Raw genomic sequence first — 10,476 nt, 5'->3', positions numbered from 1 at the left:
TTTGATTTAGGGGAAGGTGAGGATGGGTAAGGCTGACCTTTTTTTTCCTTTATGATTTTTTATGTATTTAATTTCAAGATTGTACATTAGAAATACCAAGGTACTTTTATTTGTTTAATATGATATGTCCTAATTGTAGAGGTCGGATATATTATTACTTATCACTCACAGCCACGTTATAATCTTCGAGTCCTTGAAGATTTGATTATTTACATGTAATTTATCGACCACCAGACGAACATTCTGCTTCTCTGCTCGGAGCCTTTTGAACGTGGGGTACAGGACACGTCGTCTCTCTACTATTTCATAAGGAAATTGTTCATTAATAGAGAATGGGTTGTTCTTCAATTCTCTACCCTGTTGTAACAAGGCAATATTAATTTTGTAGTGGGTTAGCATAGCTACGATCGGACGGGGCCTGGTTTTTGCGGCTGCACTTGAAGAAACTTTCAAAGTTCTTAAAAATCCAGATTGACTGACCTTCATGTCTTAAAGTGATGATGGACTGTTGTTTCTGTTTGCTTATTTTAGCTGTTATTGCCATAATATGGACTTGGTCTTTTGTCATAACACAACAGATTGTCTCAAACGCATTAAGAAGGAAAGAAATCCCACAAATGAACTTTTAACAAGGCACACGTGTTAATTCAAATGCATTCCAGGTGACTACCCCAAGAAGCTGGTTGAGGGAATGCAAAGCTGTCATCAAGGCAAAGGGTAGCTAGCTACTTTGAAGAATCTAAAATATGAAATATATTTTGATTTGTTTAACACTTTGTCTTCACTATTATTCTACAATGTAGAAAATAGTACAAATAAAGAAAAACCCTTGAATGAGTAGGTGTGCCCAAACCTTTGACTGGTACTGTATGTATTGACCAGGACAACTAATTTAGAGGATGATTTGGCATTAGCCTAGGAAGCTGCATGAGCGCTCATGCATTATCTGCTGCTTAAAATAACAATTCATATTCATCTTGGAGGTCTGTGGGTTATAATCAAAGTGAAATGTGTCCCATTAACATTGTGCTAAAATACAGTGCATTCTGAAAGTATTCAGACTCCTTTACTTTTTCCACATTTTGTTACGTTACAGCCTTATTCTAAAAATGTTTTTTATTTTATTTTTATTCTCATCAATCTACACACAATATCCCATAATGACAATGTAAAAACAGGTTTTTAGAAATGTTTGCTAATTTATTTAAATAAAAAACTGAAATATAACATTTACATAAGTATTCCGACCCTTTCCTCAGTACTTTGTTGAAGCCCATTTGGCAGCGATAACAGCTTTGAGTTTTGTTGGGTATGACACTACAAGCTTGGCACACCTGTATTTGGGGAGTTTCTCCCATTCTTCTCTGCAGATACTCTCAAGGTTTGTCAGGTTGGATGGGGAGTGTTGCTGCACAGCTATTTTCAGGTCTCTCCAGAGATGTTCGACCGGGTTCTGACTGGGCCACTCAAGGACATTCAGACACTTGTTCCGAAGCCACTCCTGCGTTGTCTTGGCTGTGTGCTTAGGGTCGTTGTCCTGTTGGAAGGTGAACCTTCGACCCAATCTGAGATCCTGAGCGCTCTGGAGCAGGTTTTCATCAAGGATCTCTCTGTACTTTGCTCCCTTCATCTTTCCATCAATCCTGACTAGTTTCCCAGTTCTGCCACTGAAAATCATCCCCACAAGCATGATGCTGCGACCACCTTGCTTAACCGTAGGAATGGTGCCAGGTTAACTCCAGACGTGACGCTTGGCATTCAGGCCAAAGATTTCCATCTTGGTTTCATCAGACCAGAGAATCTTGTTTCTCAAGGTCTGAGAGTCTTCAGGTGCCTTTTGGCAAACTTCAGAAGGATGTCATGTGCCTTTTACTGAGGAGTGGCTTCCATCTGGCCACTCTACCATAATGTTTTGGTACCTTCCCCAGATCTGTGCCTTGACACAATCATGGCTCTGAGCTCTACGGACAATTCCTTCGATCTCATGGCTTGGGTTTTGCTCTGACATGTACTGTCAATTGTGGGCGTTTATATAGACAGGTGTGTGCCTTTCCAAATCATGTCCAATCAATTGAATTTACCACAGGTGGACTCCAATCAAGTTGTAGAAACATCTCAAGGATGATCAATGGAAACAGGTTGCAGCTGAGCTCATAGCAAAGGGTCTGAATACTTATGTAAATATGGTATTTCTGTTTTCTTTTTTTTCCAAATTTGCTAAATATCAACAACAAAAGAATTCACGTTGTCATTATGTGGTATGTGTGTAGATTGCTCAGGATTTTTTATTTTATCCATTTTAGAATAAGGCTGTAACGTAATAAAATGTGTAAAAAGTCAAGGGGTCTGAATACTTCTGAAGGCACTGTATTTCAACAAATGCCTGTTCAGGGGAGTATAATGTGTTGTCCTTTTTTTCAGACAATAATAGTTTGATGGCAGACATTTTTCCTGGAGTGGACTACATGGGGACCCAGCTTGTGCTGTTGGAGCTGTCTCTATCCCTCTCTAGATCGATAATATGCTGGATAAAGACTTGGGGGACCCCTACTGGACCCTGGACTTCCTGACGGGCCTCCCCCAGGTGGTAAGGGTAGGTAACAACACATCCGCCATGCTGATCCTCAACACGGGGGCCCCTCGGGTACGTGCCCTCCTGTACTCCTTGTTCACTCATGACTGCACAGCCAGGCACGACTTCAACACCATCATTAAGTTTGCTGATGACACAACATCGGTAGGCCTGATCACCGACAACAACGATACAGCCTATAGGGAGGTCAGAGACCAGACCGTGTGGTGCCAGGACAACAACCTCTCCCTCAACGTGATCAAGACAAAGGAGATGATTGTGGACTACAGGAAAAAGAAGACCGAGCACGCCCCCATTCTCATCGACGAGGCTGTAGTGGAACAGGTTGAGAGCTTCAAGTTCCTTGGCGTCCACATCACCAACAAACTAACATGGTCCAAGCACACCAAGACAGTCGTGAAGAGGGCACAACAAAACCTATTCCCCCTCAGGAGACTGAAAATATTTGGCATGGGTCCTCAGATCCTCAAAAGGTTTTACAGCTGCACCATCGAGAGCATCCTGACAGGTTGCATCACTGCCTGGTATGGCAACTGCTCGGCCTCCGACCGCAAGGCACTACAGAGGATAGTGTCTACGGCCCAGTACATCACTGGGGCCAAGTTTTCTGCCATCCAGGACCTCTTTACCAAGCGGTGTCAGAGGAAGGCCCTAAAAAGTGTCAAAGACTCCAGCCACTCTAGTCATAGACTGATCTCTCTGCTACCACACGGCAAGCAGTACCAGAGTGCCAAGTCTAGGTCCAAGAGGCTTCTAAACAGCTTCCACCCCCAATCCATAAGACTCCTAAACAGCTAATCAAATGGCTACCCAGACTATTTGCCCCCCCCCCCCCCGGAACGCCTGCTACTCTCTTATTATCTATGCATAGTCACTTTAATAACTCTACCTACATGTACATATTAACTCAATTACCACGACAACGGTGCCCCCGCACATTGACATTGACTCTGTACCAGTTCCCCCTGTATATAGCCCCGCTATTGTTATTTACTGCTGCTCTTTAATTATTTGTTATTCTTATCTCTTACTTTTGCTGGTCTGCCTCTCTAACCTCTGTTTCTCAATCCTGGTCCTGGTGACCCAAAGGTGGGCATATTCTTATTTTGTCCTAACATTATACAGCTGATTCAAATGATCAATGTATCAAGCTTTGATTATAATCAGATGTGTTGTGCTAAGGCAAAAACTAAAATGTGCATCCCTTTGGGTGTCACGCCTGCTCCCGCTCCTCCTCCATGACGCTCAAGGGTGTAAGAGGAATAATGACTGAGTGTGGTGCCATGACTACAATGGTTCAAGCCAAGGTCGACACTGTGCCATTTTGCCCATAAGCAAGGCACTTAACACCCACAATTCCTATCCACCCAGGGGTACAGCACAGCAGGTTGTTGGGAAAAGCAGAAGACCCATTTCCGTTTCTAAGCAATGGACAACAAAGTATCTGTTCTCTCCATGTTCTTGTCACAAGATGACTCTTTGTGCATCTCTACACCTACACCACTGTTGCCTCCATTTCACCACTGTACAGGTATTTAATTGTATTGTACTACACTGCCATTACTGTATGTATGGATACTATTTAAATGTGCTATGTAAACTATCCTGTATCTTCAGAACAAATAAACTGAGTTTATTACTATGCCTACTTAACTTGACACCGTGAAAGACTCTATTACTATGCCTACTTTGAAAATTATTGTGAATGACTTGTTTATTGTGAAAGATTGTAATATTGTGAGAGATTAATATATCGCATTATAGCATGTTTACTTTGCCAACAAATGAGAGCTGAAATGAGAGCTAAAATTATAACTTTAAACTTGAGATGGATTCAATGGAATACTAACTGAAATCTGGACACTGACAGGCCTATAACATCTCACATGTAGCCAAATATGAAATTAACTCCTGCAGAATTACGTATTTCTTGATTCACCAAATGTTATTTTTGTCTCTGGGAAAAATGTGGTAAGATTTATTTCTTGAGCAAAAGCAAATATGGATTGGTGTCTTATTCAGCGATTGATCCTTTTACATAACAGCTGTCAGTATTTCAAACACATAAAATATGCATCAATGACAAGTGCGTTCTTTCACTGTTTTTAATCTGAAAATGTTTGCAAGGGAATAATATTCAGGCTACCCTATTTAGAGCTATTGCGTTCCCTTCCTGGTCCCATCAAGAGAAGCAACATTGAAAGAGAACTTTACAGATGTCAGCTAGATGATACATTCATTCTATCATTTAAGACATTTACTCGTGAGTAGCGATTTATTTATTATGTATTAGCCTATAGTTTATTTTGCTTCTAGGGCAACAAGTTATGACTGAAGAGAAGCTGCAGGCCTAGCCTAGGCCTATCTGACTAGACAAATTTGACTAATATAGCTTATCTGAAATTCTAAGCAGATAAATATTCAAATCTGACGTAAGTGTATTTTAGCCCTACACCCCTGGTTGTTCCACTGTCTCTGCAGGTCATACAAGGAGGCTAAGGTGTCCGCTGCACAGCTCCCCTTATGCCAGTTGCTTCTCACCACTAACTAGGCCAAGTAGCCCAAGTCCTCTGAAGTGTCTGGCTAGCTAGCTCTGCCTCCGACTTCTCCATACACTGAGTAGGCTACATGTAACCCAGCTTTTCAGTCTTTATAAATAAACTTTGTTTCTGCTTGTAACATGCACTTGATATGTTGAGTTCTCTGGGGCAGCTAGCTAGCCAGATGTAGAGTGGGGCCACTTGTTCTAAATTAGTTTTATTGTTTACGTTCCAAAAAATATCTATTGGCTGGTCTGACAGCTTTTGCCATGTTGCTCCTGTACTGGCCGAATCTGAGTGATGAAAGAGGGGAAAACAGGCCGTGGCTCGGGTGGCTGAGGTCCTTGATGATCTTCTTGGCCTTCCTGCGACACCTGGTGTTGTAGGTGTCTAGGAGGACAGGCAGTGTGCACCCAATGGTGCATTTGGCTGAGCATACTGCCCTTCCTCCTCTCTGTAGGCCATATCATCATTGTTGGTAATCAGGCCTACTACTATCGTGTTGTTAGTGAACTAGCTGATGGAATTTGGAATGTGTGTGAGGCCACGCAGTCGTGGGTATACAGGGAGTACATGAGGGGTCTGAGGACGTACCCTTGTGGGGCCCTTGTGTTGAGGAGGTAATATTGCCTACCTTCACCACCTGGGGACCGCACGTCAGGAAGTCTAGGACCCAGTTGCATAGGGAGCTGGTGATACTCAGGCTGCAGTGTAGGCCTACTGGTTTTTACTACCACCAGACCTTCACAGATATTCAGTCTTTCTACCCTTTTGACAGCCTCCGCATAGGACATTCTCCTGCCTTGATTTTGGCAACCTCACTTTTTCACCCTTATAGGGCACTCCAAGGATTGCACTGTTTATTATCTATGCATAGTCACTTCACCCCTACCTACATGTACAAATTACCTCGACTAACCTGTACCCCTGCACATTGACTCGGTACCGGTACCCCCTGTATATAGCCTCGTTATTGTTATTTATTGTGTTACTTTTTTGATAATTTTTTACTTCAGTTTACTTGTTAAATTATTTCTTAACTCTTTCTTGAACTGCACTGTTGGTTAAGGGCTTGTAAGTAAGCATTTCACATGTTGTATTCGGTGCATATGACAAATAAAGTTTGATTTGAGTTTGCGCTCTCCACCACAGTTACATTTTGCTTCTTGGCTATTCTCTTCTACTAAATATACAACATCTTCTTCATAGTGATCTTTCCCGCATCTCAGCTTGTCTCGTGTGCAAACACTTCTTACATCTCCAAAACTTTTGCAGCAAGAACATTCTAAAGTCTGTTTACAAAATCTTTGACAGAATAGTACACACATCCCAGCTGCACTAGAGTAAGTCGAGACTCCACATAACAAAAAAAAAAAAACACTAGAACAGACCAACTCTTCTCCGTCCTGCTGTTAACCATATGATTCAACAAAACGTGCATCAACCACTCCTGGAATTTTCATTAATAGAGTAATGTCAACATCATCCGAGACTCCAGACATTTCTCCATTGACAGGTGCCCTGCGCCATAGCGCAAAGCATGATACATAATATCCATCAACTCAATTGATATCCAACACCCTTTTTTTCTGATCCGCAGAAACCAGAACAAGCCTACTTCTCGTGACCTTCACTGATTCTACTTTACCCAATGCTTTCTCCATTTTGGATGTTTCGAACGAGTTCCACAAGTCGGGCATGTCACAGTTTAGTGTGAACCCCTTTTAACTCCACCCAACACAGGATTTAATGTCCTCCAGCACACAACCCCAAGACAGAAGACCAGGACAGGTAAGTATGCTCAAGGTACATTTTTTATTTTCAATTGATAGGTTAACATGGATTGTACCCTGTTTCCCCACCTCCCAAAGCACCCACGATTTCCCTGACTGTGTCGACACAATAGAGCCTCCCCCGGACTCCCTCAGATAAATATCAGTCATGTAAAAGTGATACACTGCATTATTCTGATATGGCACTGCAACAATATGGTGAAAGGCACAACAAATCTCACTCCAATGCACACTGAATTATTCTGATATGGCACTACAACAAGGTAGTTATTCTAAGGGAAGGCACGGCAAACAATATGGTGAAAGGGACTACAATCTCACTCTGGTTCTGCACACAATATGGGATCAACCCTGGCCCTACTCTACTCTGCCAACCCCTCTAAATGACAAAATAGGGAGGGGGAAAGACAGACAAGACAAGATATACAGGGTGGGGATAGGTTCTGGATTTCTAGGGCCCGATGAGAACCATATCCCCACATCAATAAAATAGTAAACGTGTCCGTCTAGCGATATCCAGATCCGCACAGCTCCCTGTCCTAGAACGCGCCCGGTCTGAGACAGCTTGGTGATGTCACCGATGGCCCCGCCTCCGGTGCTGAACGAGAAGAAGACAGACGGCAGGGAAACCTGCCGACAATAGTGATTTTCAGTGGCGTGGCGAAACAGCCCTGAGAGAGAAAGTACTGTAACACAGGAAGAATCACATCCCTTACTTGGCGGAGCTAAAGCTCCTAGATTTGCTTTATACCAATGACTCTCTCAGTCCTCTGCTCTCAGATCACCAATCAGCTCCACAGTCCCAGTTCATCATCAGCGCAGCCGCCCACTTGCTCACTCGAATTAGCTGGTAAGACTTCTCGTCCCGCAGACACTGGTCCAGTGCAATCACAGCAAACACACATTTGTAGTCCCTTTTTCCCCCCAATTTCGCGATATCCAATTGCGATCCAATCAACCAGAGAGCGCCCTTAGATCATGGGAAATGGCTGCACTTCACCGTTGCACTTCAATCATTCCCACGGTAATGGCTAGGCCCGCTACGCTATGAAACCACACATTATTGCAGGGACTTTGATATTACCGGCCACAATTGATATGGTGAAAACAATGTGTGGGGAGGCAGAGGCACAGGATCTCACATCAATACCTTTGTCAGATAACACTGTTGAACAAATCATTTATGCTGTTAATAGCAATCAAGAGGAAACTGACTGAGCATAAACTGGGGAGTTTGAGTCCTTCAACGAATGGATGTCAGCTGTGAGGACCAAGATGCCCATGTATTGACTTTTTTTACTGTACATGTCGGGGGATGCTATTCATGAGGACATAATGTTCTGTCTCACAATTCCCAAGTATGAAACAGCACACTTTATGTGTGCTGCGTGGCTATATTGACGAAAACCTGATTCCATGGGATCGAATGGTGGGCTTTTGCATAGATGGGGCTCCATCTATTACTCCCTCTGCCATATGGACGCATTGTATGATACACAGACCGCAACTGACGGCAGAAGCACAGACCTTGGAAACATACTGCAGCAGGTAACTTCGTTTGTAAACTACATCAAACCACATCAACTGCACGCACACATGTTCGCAAAACTAGGTGGAGATATGGGATCAGAGTATGACAATGTTCTATTTATTATCGAGGGTGAGTGTTGGAAAGATTTTTCACATTGAGAGAGGAACTGTTGTCTTTCACAATGGATGTAAAAAAATAAAAACAGGTTGACTTCCTGTGTAATGAAAAGAAAATGTGTTTCCTTGCCTATATAAAATGCATACAGTATTTGCAAGCATGCAAGGGAAATACAAAAACCGAGTGATCGAAATAATTCTTATTGGAGAGTCATTCAAAATAATTCTTATTGGAAAGTCTTTCAAAAGCTAACCATGCCCCCTTCCCTCGGCTGTGCATGTTTCTAACAGAAAACAACATTGCAAGTGTCCCACACGAGTGATGACTGCTCACCTCCAACGCTTGGAAGAGCACTTTGGGACTTACTTCCCAATCCGTTTGACTGTGATCCTGGCTCAGTTGACATGCGGGTAAGGGAAATCGAATAGCTGATCGAGCTGTCATGTGACCGAATTCATTCACGGGTCACTACGGAGGAGTTTTTGATTGCAGTCCAAACACTTAAAAGACACACGTAGGACCCTAAGCCCTCAAATTAAGTTCTGATGAAGTATCATGATGTCTGACGAGTATACACTTGCAGGGCGAGGGAGCAAGGAATGGTTTTTAAATGGGCCGCCCTTGCCCGGAAATTTGTCACTCGTTCATCCCGCGATGATTGTGTTTTCAGCCACCGGTAGCTTGTGGGTGCTTTATATCTGTTACTGTCAATTATGATTGTATGTCTACTTATATTAACTATATAATTATTAATATAGGTCTACTGTATGATAACTAGCAAATGACTAACGTTAGCATACCTAGCTGGAACATTTTATTTCTACAATTCCCAAAAGCTAACCAAACAAAAACAGAATTACTTTTACGAGACGTGTTTGTTCCATCATGTGCATTAGTAGCACAATTTCTAACCTTTTTACATTCATGTTTACTTACAATTGTATGTTGACTTCTCCGTTGATGTTGTTTTTACATTTTGGATGACTTTTCTTAGCAAATGTACAATCGTCGCGAAATGAATTATGGGGAGTTTCAGTCCCCGGAGCGAACATAATTGTACACTCGCAAACTCAACTAAAAATGAGGGGTTTACGTTGAAAAATTCCCTTGCTTGGCTAATCATTTGGACCGCCCTCCAAGATGGTGAAAGGGATTCCCCCAAGGGCATAAGACGAGGGTAAGTGGATGAGGGTGTGTCTTTTATGAGTTTAAACCGCAGCCTGTGTTCCTGTCTCAAAGGGAATACCATGCCGTCTCCCTCTGAGCAATAATGCCGCGTACAAAACAACTCGGAAATCTCCGACTTCAATGTGTTTAAGACAACTGGGATCTCGGAAAAAAATCTCCGACTGAGAAAAATCATTTTGAACGGTCATTCCAACTCGGGATCTCGGGCCTATTTCTAGAGCTCCGGCTTTCCAACCTGAAGATCACTGACGTCACCATCAGTGCTCTTGTCTGCATTAAAACCAAATATCGATCCAATTTGGATGTGACAGCAGAGATGAGGTGCGCACTGTCGACCACGCCCCCTGACTTCTGAGAAGCTCTGACGCGACATGCGTCATGCATACCCATCTCATTAGTGGTGGTGGGATAAGATTATGTCAGACTAATTTCCAATTTATTGTTATAGCCACACATTAAAGGTATGTGAAGGTGAGTTGAGAAGACAATCAGAAATAATATTAGAATGTTTTTCAATTGACTCCCATAGCCCAAAATGAAAATGTTAATTACAGAATTATTTTTCATGTTGTTGGGGTCTGAGAATTTTCAGATATCAAAATGGGGTCATGGGCCCAAAAAGTTTGGGAAACCCTGAGCTACACACTCTTTTCACAGCACTTTGATACAGCTAAGGCCAGAAGGGATTTTCGTAGCAGGTTAGGAGAGCTAACC

At 42.6% G+C, this 10,476-nt stretch overlaps 1 long non-coding RNA gene across 1 annotated transcript; it reads right to left on the bottom strand.

Moving 5' to 3' along the window:
• Nucleotides 1–6,929: 6,929 nt before the first annotated feature.
• LOC115192123 (uncharacterized) lies at nucleotides 6,930–9,982 on the bottom strand. Its single transcript, XR_003877878.1, has 2 exons — nucleotides 9,511–9,982; nucleotides 6,930–7,556 (listed from the first exon to the last, which is right to left on the bottom strand). It is a non-coding gene; the product is annotated as an uncharacterized LOC115192123 (long non-coding RNA).
• Nucleotides 9,983–10,476: the final 494 nt, after the last annotated feature.

The sequence above is a fragment of the Salmo trutta genome, chromosome 4 (genome assembly GCF_901001165.1).
Source record: "Salmo trutta chromosome 4, fSalTru1.1, whole genome shotgun sequence".
NCBI lineage: Eukaryota > Metazoa > Chordata > Actinopteri > Salmoniformes > Salmonidae > Salmo > Salmo trutta.
This window is presented reverse-complemented; position numbering and strand designations above follow the sequence as displayed.